The sequence below is a fragment of the Lissotriton vulgaris genome, chromosome 5, assembly GCF_964263255.1.
Source record: "Lissotriton vulgaris chromosome 5, aLisVul1.2, whole genome shotgun sequence".
Classification (NCBI taxonomy): domain Eukaryota; kingdom Metazoa; phylum Chordata; class Amphibia; order Caudata; family Salamandridae; genus Lissotriton; species Lissotriton vulgaris.
This window is the reverse complement of record NC_141693.1, coordinates 1,744,073,898-1,744,085,834: the sequence shown is the minus strand read 5'-3', so window position 1 is coordinate 1,744,085,834 and position 11,937 is coordinate 1,744,073,898.

Here is an 11,937-nt window from a genome sequence, read left to right as displayed (position 1 = left end):
ATGCCATGTGGCTGGTGGCCATTTTGAGTGCAGCTACAGGCACTGGCCATGTGCTGGCAGGCAAGTGGCCATTTTAAATGCAGGCTTTGTTGTTAGGCCTCCAACCATTTTGCCTACTTTTCAACCTTTATTTATGCCCAGGGGTAGTGAGTCTTGCATGGGCCTAGTCTTTCTGTGGGTTGTCTTGAATTTAAACATTATGGAGGGCATGGATGGATTGGGATTGTGCTGATTTTGCAGTGTTTTTCGATTTTTTTGTGCTCTATAACTGAACTGATGTTCCTATGTCTTCCATTTTTTTTAGGTGCACAAGACTCAAGAGAACCACCAGTGCCAGGAAGAAGTCCTGCAGCGGTGTGTGTGTGCAGCATAACGTCACGCGACGTCACGTCTGGCCTCAGACAACTCTACAATTCGTGCAACTGCGGCCTGCTGTCTGACCTGCTCTGAAGAAGATGGCCCCGCCCCCAAAGAAAGTTCTCCGTAGCTCCTCTACCAAGAAAGTTGCTAGTAAGGAGCAGAAGAAGCAAGTTACCAAGGAGGCTGGTGTGCCACCCGCCACTTTTTTTGGGAGCAAAAAAAAAAGTACGCCTGCAGCAGCAGGATCTGCTGGGGACCAAGCTGAGAGCAGCACCCCTGCTCCATTGGGTTCAGTGCCTCCACCACCACGCCAACTTAAGTCAAAGCCCTTGAGTGCTTCAGAGGCAGTCAGTGTACTTCTCCAATCACCATCGACCAGTGATGTTGGCTCATCGCAAGAAAGTAGCAGCAATGTCCCTGAATCAACACAGGTTGTTGTAACTCATCTGACAAGTGTTGAACAACCACAGCCGCAACAACAACACCATGTGCAAGTACACGCCCAAGTACATGTGGAAGGAGAGGCAGCAAAAGGAGATGCGCAAGCAAAGGTGCATGGAGGTTCACAAGTGCCCCCAATAGTTGTTCCTCCCGAAGTAGGGGCACATTTGGAAATCGACAATGAAGCCGAGGTATCATTGGAAGCCACTCCTCCTGATGATCATTCATTGTCTTCCACATCCCTAGCAAGGAAAAGATCAAGGGGGGTGTCTACATCTTCTTCAAGCCCACCTCGTTCTGATGCAAGTGATCTGTCTTGGGAACCACAACTGCGGTCTGACAGTGAGGCACACCATGATCTGACACCGGTACCTAAGCGTAAAAGGAAGGTCGTCCAAAAACTCAAACCTATGGAGTGTGATGAGGCTCAACAAGAAGTGACAGATACTGCTGGTGATGAAGCCTCTCACGATGACGACGAGCCAGTCATCACAAAGGTCACTGCAGCCCCACCGGGCATGCAGCAAAGAGACATTTTGACCCTATCCCGAGAAGCTGCTGAGCGTGATGATGATGTCGGCGAGGAGGCAATGGAAATGGAATCATTAGATTTGGAGTTAAGTAGTACACCAAAACCTACCGCTTCCATATTTCTTCGCAAGAAGGTACCCACCTCGTCCTCGACCTCAATTCGTGGTGGTGAAAGTGCAAAACGTACTGAAGTTCGGCAATCCACATCCTCCACTTCATCTGTCATTAGCAGCAGGACCACCACCACCAGTATCGCCGCCTCCTCCGGCCCCCGAAGACATTTCAAGTCTCCAGTTTGGGACTTCTTTAGTGTTTGCCCAAAAAAGGAAAACGTAGCCATTTGTAGCCTTTGTAAGCTTCGATTTAGTCGTGGTAAGCTTGGTTCTAACTATGGTACCGGAGGCCAGAGAGGTCATCTTGAGAGAAGGCACGCTGTCCAATGGTTTCCGCACCTAGAGGCGGTCAAGAAAGCCGGAATTGCACGTAATGAAAACGTTGATTTGTCATCTGCTGATGACGAGGAGGTAGAAGAAGACGATTCAAACACTTCACTTACACCCAGTTCCCATGTCAGCAGCACACCCCATGGGAGCCACACTAAGAGTGTGGGAGAGAGTGAGACATCAATGCGGAAAAGTTCATCAGCGAGCGTAACTGGGTCGAAGAGATCATCATCATCCCGTAAATCATTGGTCCAGGGCAACATTAAAAAGATGTTGTTTACAGAAGCGCAATATGAACGCAACCACCCAATGACCCGTCTGTGTAACACTAAGCTGGCTAAAATGCTAGCTCTGGACCTTCTCCCTTTTTCTTTTGTAGAAGGGGTTGGTTTTCTAGAATTAGTGACAGCGCTCTGCCCTAAATGGAAGGTTCCTAGCCGGTTCTATTTTGCCCGAGTTGCGGTTCCAGCACTACATGAAGATGTTCTGAAGGTGATTGGGGCAGCTTTGCAGAAGAGTGCTGTTCACACTATACATCTGACAACAGACATGTGGACCAGTGGCGCAGGCGCTGATTACATGTGCATCACTGCACACTGGGTCTCTTTTTCAGGGGCTAAAGCAAAGCTAAACTCAGGTGTTGACACTAACATTGTTTTTAAAGGTGCTCGGAAACATGCAACACTAGCCATGTTTGGTTTGGAGAAACGTCACACAGCAGAAAACATTTTGGATGTCTTTAACACAAAGGTCCTTAACTGTCTGTCCCCACTAAAACGCAAGGTTGGTTATGTTTCCACGGACAATGGCGCCAATATAGTTAAGGCCATGAGGGACGGTTACTATTTCAGAGTGCCGTGTTTGGCGCACTGTATAAACCTGGTTGTCCAAAAATTCTTGGGTAATAAACGCAGTGCAGCGTACAGTGTATTGGAGAACTGCCGAAAAATTTGCAAGCATTTCAGGCATTCTTTTAAGGCCCGGAAGCAGCTGAGGAGCATGCTATATCAATGTCAAATGCCAGTGAAAGCACTCATCCAGGAGGTGGTAACACGTTGGAACTCAACCTTCTACATGCTTGAGCGTCTGTATGAGCAGTATACGGAACTCGATCAATATTTCTTGAAAGAGGGTATAGAGGAGCTGAGGATGGGTGGGCCGCAATGGAACATAGTTGAAAGCCTAACACGCATGCTTCGTCCTTTTGAGGTCTTCACGCGTGCAGTCAGCAAGGAGGACTCTAATTTGGGAAAAGCTATCCCATTGTTGTACATGCTGGAGGACCAACTGAAGGAGGTGTGTTCTGTGTTTGGAAAAGATGACAAAAAGCAAGACTCTTTGCTTCTGGCTGAGCAATTATTAGAGCTCCTACAAGGTGATGAACGTCTTAAAAAGATCCACTCAGAACAGCATTACATTTGTGCTACTATTCTGGATCCACGCTACAAAAAGGCGCTGGCAGGCAGAGCATTCTTTCCTTTTGGTGATGAAGATGTTACAAAGTACAAACGTTGGCTAGCCTTGTCAGCCAAGAAGTTTGAAACAGAACGGCTGGAAATTGAAGGAAATGGCAGTACATCAGCAGGCCATCCCCAGTCAAAACAATCCACTTCTGCACCTGTGGCTGTGGCACAAGTGACCTCTCAGCCGTTAAAGACACCGGCAACCGGATCATCTGCACGAAAGACAACAGAAACATTGGAGGCTGAAGAGGATTGGCTAGCTCTGCGTGGGTTTGGTTCTCAAAAGGTCAGAGGCACAGCAAGAGCTACGCAAAGTGGACGAACCTTGGAGGAGGACCTTGAGTCGATGGTGAAGGACTATCTGAATGACTCCACAGAGGTCTATGTTAATTCTGACCCATTGGCGTATTGGCATGGGAAAAAAGAATTGTGGCCACAGCTCACCAACCTGGCTTTAAACTACTTGTCTTGCCCACTCGCAAGTGTGTCTTCTGAACGGGTTTTCAGTGCGGCTGGTGGGATTGTAACTCCCAAACGGAGCCGCCTCTCGCCCAAAAATGTGGAGAGGTTAACAATGATCAAGATGAATCAGCACCTCATACCACCAGATTTCAGAGTACGAGAGAGCGTGCCGGATGAAGAGGAGGTGGCCAGCAACATAGATGAGGGAATTTCTACTCTGTCAGGTGACACTGACCTCACCCTGGCTGAATTCGCAGAGTATGATGACGAAGCCTTATTCTTATTCCTGGACCGTGATACCGACTTCGAGCCCTGAAAATGAGACAACGAATCAATAACTTTCTTTTTCATCCTTATTCACTTTTATTCCTGTGTGTCTGTCTTTCTTTGTTGTGCACAGTTAATATAATTCAAACTTTAATCAGATAATCACAAAAACAAGCCCATCAGCAGAACTGTCTTCACTTGTTTGCTAATTTATTTGAAGGTGCCGCAGTCTGCATTCCTCAGGTTCACAAGTTCAGAAGAACATGCTCCTCTATCCTCCTCCTCCAGACTCCTATTTCCATCAAAGCAGAGGGCTGGTTTACGCCCAATGAAGAAAGACTCAGCACTTGTGGGGGTGTTGTTCTACCTCTTTGCAGGTGAGTTGATGGGTCTGGGGCCATTGCTGGGAAGCACTAAAAGTGGTTTGGACCAAATCCGAGGCGGAAAATTTTTTGTGTTTTTGATGACTTGCTTGCCTTTGAGGTGCTCTTAGGGGGGGTTCCGTCTGTTTGTGGGTGAGTTTCGTGGTCTGAGAGCATTGCTGGGACACTCTAATCTTGATTGCATTTGCTTTTCAGGAAATCCGTCGTGCCAACCCCGACTTATGGCCTAGCTACGCAGCGCGTTTGGACCGAAGGCCCAGAAATATTGCAAGTATGAGATTTTGCTTTTGGCCTGTTTGGGGGTGTTATGCTTCTTGGCGGGTGGGTTGCCGGGTCTTGGGGCATTCCTGGGACGGTCTAATACCGGGTAGAAGTGGTTGGGACAAAATCCAGGCCGATTTTTTTTTTGGCTATTTCTGACATTTTGCTCTATGTAGCGTTTTCGGGGGCCTGTTTGGGGGGCTTCCTGGTGTTTGTGGGTGAGTTTCGTGGTCTGGGAGCACTGCTGGGACACTCTAATCTTGATTGCATTTGCTTTTCAGGAAATCCGTCGTGCCAACCCCGACTTATGGCCTAGCTACGCAGCGCGTTTGGACCGAAGGCCCAGAAATATTGCAAGTATGAGATTTTGCTTTTGGCCTGTTTGGGGGTGTTATGCTTCTTGGCGGGTGGGTTGACGGGTCTTGGGGCATTCCTGGGAAGGTCTAATACCGGGTAGAAGTGGTTGGGACAAAATCCAGGCCGATTTTTTTTTTGGCTATTTCTGACATTTTGCTCTATGTAGCGTTTTCGGGGGCCTGTTTGGGGGGCTTCCTGGTGTTTGTGGGTGAGTTTCGTGGTCTGGGAGCACTGCTGGGACACTCTAATCTTGATTGCATTTGCTTTTCAGGAAATCCGTCGTGCCAACCCCGACTTATGGCCTAGCTACGCAGCGCGTTTGGACCGAAGGCCCAGAAATATTGCAAGTATGAGATTTTGCTTTTGGCCTGTTTGGGGGTGTTATGCTTCTTGGCGGGTGGGTTGACGGGTCTTGGGGCATTCCTGGGAAGGTCTAATACCGGGTAGAAGTGGTTGGGACAAAATCCAGGCCGATTTTTTTTTGTGGCTATTTCTGACATTTTGCTCTATGTAGCGTTTTCGGGGGCGTGTTTGGGGGGCTTCCTGGTGTTTGTGGGTGAGTTTCGTGGTCTGGGAGCACTGCTGGCTATATATACTTTACTTTGCAAGAGGTTTGAAGCAAATCCATGGTGGCAGAGGGGACTTAGGGCCTAGCTGCAGAGCGCGCGCGGAGTGATTTGGGAAATTTGTGAAAAATTGACTGTCCCCATTTTTGTACTTTTGCTCTTTGGCTGTTTGGGGGTCTTCTACTCGTTTTCTCCTGGGTTGACGGCTCTGGGGCCATTGCTGGGAAGCTCTAATACCGGATAAAAGTGTTTTGGACCAAATCCCAGGCGGAATTTTTTTTGTGTTTTTGATGACTTGCTTGCCTTTGAGGTGCTCTTAGGGGGGGTTCCGTCTGTTTGCGGGTGAGTTTCGTGGTCTGGGAGCACTGCTGGGACACTCTAATCTTGATTGCATTTGCTTTTCAGGAAATCCGTCGTGCCAACCCCGACTTATGGCCTAGCTACGCAGCGCGTTTGGACCGAAGGCCCAGAAATATTGCAAGTATGAGATTTTGCTTTTGGCCTGTTTGGGGGTGTTATGCTTCTTGGCGGGTGGGTTGACGGGTCTTGGGGCATTCCTGGGAAGGTCTAATACCGGGTAGAAGTGGTTGGGACAAAATCCAGGCCGATTTTTTTTTGGGCTATTTCTGACATTTTGCTCTATGTAGCGTTTTCGGGGGCCTGTTTGGGGGGCTTCCTGGTGTTTGTGGGTGAGTTTCGTGGTCTGGGAGCACTGCTGGGACACTCTAATCTTGATTGCATTTGCTTTTCAGGAAATCCGTCGTGCCAACCCCGACTTATGGCCTAGCTACGCAGCGCGTTTGGACCGAAGGCCCAGAAATATTGCAAGTATGAGATTTTGCTTTTGGCCTGTTTGGGGGTGTTATGCTTCTTGGCGGGTGGGTTGACGGGTCTTGGGGCATTCCTGGGACGGTCTAATACCGGGTAGAAGTGGTTGGGACAAAATCCAGGCCGATTTTTTTTTTGGCTATTTCTGACATTTTGCTCTATGTAGCGTTTTCGGGGGCCTGTTTGGGGGGCTTCCTGGTGTTTGTGGGTGAGTTTCGTGGTCTGGGAGCACTGCTGGGACACTCTAATCTTGATTGCATTTGCTTTTCAGGAAATCCGTCGTGCCAACCCCGACTTATGGCCTAGCTACGCAGCGCGTTTGGACCGAAGGCCCAGAAATATTGCAAGTATGAGATTTTGCTTTTGGCCTGTTTGGGGGTGTTATGCTTCTTGGCGGGTGGGTTGACGGGTCTTGGGGCATTCCTGGGAAGGTCTAATACCGGGTAGAAGTGGTTGGGACAAAATCCAGGCCGATTTTTTTTTGGGCTATTTCTGACATTTTGCTCTATGTAGCGTTTTCGGGGGCGTGTTTGGGGGGCTTCCTGGTGTTTGTGGGTGAGTTTCGTGGTCTGGGAGCACTGCTGGCTATATATACTTTACTTTGCAAGAGGTTTGAAGCAAATCCATGGTGGCAGAGGGGACTTAGGGCCTAGCTGCAGAGCGCGCGCGGAGTGATTTGGGAAATTTGTGAAAAATTGACTAAGTCCCCATTTTTGTACTTTTGCTCTTTGGCTGTTTGGGGGTCTTCTACTCGTTTTCTCCTGGGTTGACGGCTCTGGGGCCATTGCTGGGAAGCTCTAATACCGGATAAAAGTGTTTTGGACCAAATCCCAGGCGGAATTTTTTTTGTGTTTTTGATGACTTGCTTGCCTTTGAGGTGCTCTTAGGGGGGTTCCGTCTGTTTGCGGGTGAGTTTCGTGGTCTGGGAGCACTGCTGGGACACTCTAATCTTGATTGCATTTGCTTTTCAGGAAATCCGTCGTGCCAACCCCGACTTATGGCCTAGCTACGCAGCGCGTTTGGACCGAAGGCCCAGAAATATTGCAAGTATGAGATTTTGCTTTTGGCCTGTTTGGGGGTGTTATGCTTCTTGGCGGGTGGGTTGACGGGTCTTGGGGCATTCCTGGGAAGGTCTAATACCGGGTAGAAGTGGTTGGGACAAAATCCAGGCCGATTTTTTTTTTGGCTATTTCTGACATTTTGCTCTATGTAGCGTTTTCGGGGGCCTGTTTGGGGGGCTTCCTGGTGTTTGTGGGTGAGTTTCGTGGTCTGGGAGCACTGCTGGGACACTCTAATCTTGATTGCATTTGCTTTTCAGGAAATCCGTCGTGCCAACCCCGACTTATGGCCTAGCTACGCAGCGCGTTTGGACCGAAGGCCCAGAAATATTGCAAGTATGAGATTTTGCTTTTGGCCTGTTTGGGGGTGTTATGCTTCTTGGCAGGTGGGTTGACGGGTCTTGGGGCATTCCTGGGAAGGTCTAATACCGGGTAGAAGTGGTTGGGACAAAATCCAGGCCGATTTTTTTTTGGGCTATTTCTGACATTTTGCTCTATGTAGCGTTTTCGGGGGCCTGTTTGGGGGGCTTCCTGGTGTTTGTGGGTGAGTTTCGTGGTCTGGGAGCACTGCTGGGACACTCTAATCTTGATTGCATTTGCTTTTCAGGAAATCCGTCGTGCCAACCCCGACTTATGGCCTAGCTACGCAGCGCGTTTGGACCGAAGGCCCAGAAATATTGCAAGTATGAGATTTTGCTTTTGGCCTGTTTGGGGGTGTTATGCTTCTTGGCGGGTGGGTTGACAGGTCTTGGGGCATTCCTGGGAAGGTCTAATACCGGGTAGAAGTGGTTGGGACAAAATCCAGGCCGATTTTTTTTGGCTATTTCTGACATTTTGCTCTATGTAGCGTTTTCGGGGGCCTGTTTGGGGGGCTTCCTGGTGTTTGTGGGTGAGTTTCGTGGTCTGGGAGCACTGCTGGCTATATATACTTTACTTTGCAAGAGGTTTGAAGCAAATCCATGGTGGCAGAGGGGACTTAGGGCCTAGCTGCAGAGCGCGCGCGGAGTGATTTGGGAAATTTGTGAAAAATTGACTAAGTCCCCATTTTTGTACTTTTGCTCTTTGGCTGTTTGGGGGTCTTCTACTCGTTTTCTCCTGGGTTGACGGCTCTGGGGCCATTGCTGGGAAGCTCTAATACCGGCTAAAAGTGTTTTGGACCAAATCCCAGGCGGAATTTTTTTTGTGTTTTTGATGACTTGCTTGCCTTTGAGGTGCTCTTAGGGGGGGTTCCGTCTGTTTGCGGGTGAGTTTCGTGGTCTGGGAGCACTGCTGGGACACTCTAATCTTGATTGCATTTGCTTTTCAGGAAATCCGTCGTGCCAACCCCGACTTATGGCCTAGCTACGCAGCGCGTTTGGACCGAAGGCCCAGAAATATTGCAAGTATGAGATTTTGCTTTTGGCCTGTTTGGGGGTGTTACGCTTCTTGGCGGGTGGGTTGCCGGGTCTTGGGGCATTCCTGGGAAGGTCTAATACCGGGTAGAAGTGGTTGGGACAAAATCCGCGCGGAAAAGCCTTTAGTTTTGGCACTTTTTGTAACTTAGGGTTCGTTAGGGTTAGCCCTAGCAGCAGGATTGCATGTGTTTCGGGGTGTTCTAGATTTTTCAAACTGAGTTCTGGGGTCTTAGAGCACTCGTGAGAATGTGTAATTTTGGTTGCAAGTCATTTGAAGAAAATCCATGGTGGGAAAGGGGGGATTTGGCATAGTTAAAGAAAGCCTTTGCCACTATTCTTAACTTAGGGTTCGTTAGGGTTAGCAGTATTTCTATTGCATGTGTTTGAGTGGGGGGGATTTCGAGTCTTGGAGCGATGCTGGCTATGGCTACTTTTGCTTGGTTGCTTGCAAGTGGTTTGAATGCAATCCACGGTGGGTAATGGGTAATTAGGGTACTTCGGCCTACTTTTACTTTCAAAGTAAGTTTTGTCACCAGTTTTCTGCTAGGCCTCGTTTTTTGAGATTTGATTGGGGGTCTTCTACATTTTTGCGACTGGCTTTAGTAAGGGTCTGGGTGGGAGCACTGCTAGGAAGATCTAATTTTGTTCTAAAACACAGTTTACAGTACACCTAACTTGAGGGGCAAGATCCGCTACATTAATTTGCCCATACTTATTTATCCTTCAAAAGGTGACTCAGAGTACGCACTTTCAAAAACATTGTACTGTCTACTAGGAAAAACAAATTGTGACTTTTTGCACTCCACAGCCTACATACCTTATATTTATTTATCAGTGGTGTTGTAATATTATATCACTTCCTGTTTTTCGTTGAATAATTACAGGCCGGGTTTCAGTCTCTGCAATGGGGAAAAAAGGATGGAGTCAGGCTTCACAGTAGCGAGCCACAATTCAGCATCAGGCAGGCAGTGGACAGGGTGTCTTCTGGTGACCAACATCGGTGGACGAAGCGTCGGCTGCAATGGAGGAGTGCCGCTAATAGGAGGATTTTTTTTCTGCGGGCAACTTACTTACCACTTCCAACAGGACCACTACAACCACATAGATACAGTATCCCTTGCCTTTTTCTCTGACTGTGACTGCATTTCTTGGCTCTCTCTCGGCTTCTACATTGATCCCTTAACACATCACTTAGTCCACTCCACTATCTGCACCACACATAGTCATTTGTAAGTGCTCCTACGTAATTCGCAAGTCGCAGCACGCCCCAGGCCGTAGAGGACTGGGATGGCCCCAATGATGAAGCATGTCACCAAGGGGCAACCCTGGTGAGTGAGGGGACACCTAGAAAAAAAGCAATTTCTCCTTTTCTATCTACTATACCTTCTGTCAGGTTACGCAGCCCCTAAGCGCCTACCGTACTATGAAACTACATTTCCCATGAGTAGGCGGGAGACTTGCAGACTATTTAGTGAGACTATATGAGAGTACCCTTGTATGTTAGGACAGCACTTCACTGATGCCTGTCTTGTCTTCTGTTACAGGTATCCTTTCCCTGCTGACCCTACCTTTACCCATCCCACATTTTTTATTTTAGTTTGTTATTTTTCTCCCCCGCCTAATGCCTCGAACACCCTGTGTTTACACTTCTGGGTGTTGGTGACATTTGGAGGTGGAACCATATTTGCATCGACTGGATCACGGTGAGTAAACCTGACACCTTCCAGACCAACCCCATTGAGTGTTGTTGTGAATGGATTTATAGTGACCAGCAAGGCTCTCGGGTATCTGGCTACAGAGACCTTATGTTGAATATCGTTATCAATAATTCCACACAGGCCCTGTACTGTCGCATTCTTTCTTCCACAGTTGTCGAATGTACTACTTACTTTTCACTGACATGCATGCAGTAGTGCATGCACTTTCAAAGACTGATGGATAGGTTTGTACCCAAAGAATTGTTTATGTTCCATTGTTTGTGTATGCTGTGCTTTTTTTTTACAGGGTGTCTTCTGGTGACCAACATCGATGGACGAAGCGTCGGCTGCAATGGAGGAGTGCCGCTAAAAGGAGGATTTTTTTTCTGCAGGCAACTTACTTACCACTTCCAACAGGACCACTACAACCACATAGATACAGTATCCCTTGCCTTTTTCTCTGACTGTGACAGCATTTCTTGGATCTCTCTCTGCTTCTAAATTGATCCCTTAACACATCACTTAGTCCACTCCACTATCACATCTGCACCACACATAGTCATTTGTAAGTGCTCCTACGTAATTCGCAAGTCGCAGCACGCCCCAGCCCGTAGAGGACTGGGATGGCCCCAATGATGAAGCATGTCACCAAGGGGCAACCCTGGTGAGTGAGGGGACACCTAGAAAAAAAGCAATTTCTCCTTTTCTATCTACTATACCTTCCAGACCAACCCCATTGAGTGTTGTTGTGAATGGATTTATAGTGACCAGCAAGGCTCTCAGGTATCTGGCTACAGAGACCTTATGTTGAATATAGTTATCAATATTTCCACCCACGCCCTGTACTGTCGCATTCTTTCTTCCACAGTTGTCGAAAGTACTACTTACTTTTAACTGACATGCATGCAGTAGTGTATGCACTTTCAAAGATTGATGGATAGGTTTGTACCCAAAGATTTGTTTATGTTCACAATTGTTCGTCCATGCTGTGCTACTTTTTCTTGTCTCCCAAAACCTTTCCCAAAAACCCCCGTACCCATCCCTTTTTCAAACCCTAACCCTCTTCCCCCGGGCTGTGTGGTTTTGATTGATGTGTGACTAAATTACAGCAATAAATCCACACACTTGCTGGGGAGGATAAGGTGATAGCAACAGGCTGGTGAAGAAATCCGAGGATATATTCTTACTCTGCTTGACAAAGACCCATGGCTAATGTCAAAGAACTTCAACCGAATTAGTTATACTTTAACATTTGTTAGGCTACAACGTGGCACTGTTCTACTGTACTTCTGTCACCTGCTATATTCTGTATTGTACCTTTGTATTGCTCAGGAGGACAAACCAGATTTCATTTTCTTTTTTTTCATAGGCAAGCAACTGCCACTGTGTCACACCACTAGTACCACCGCTATGAGGAAATTTTATC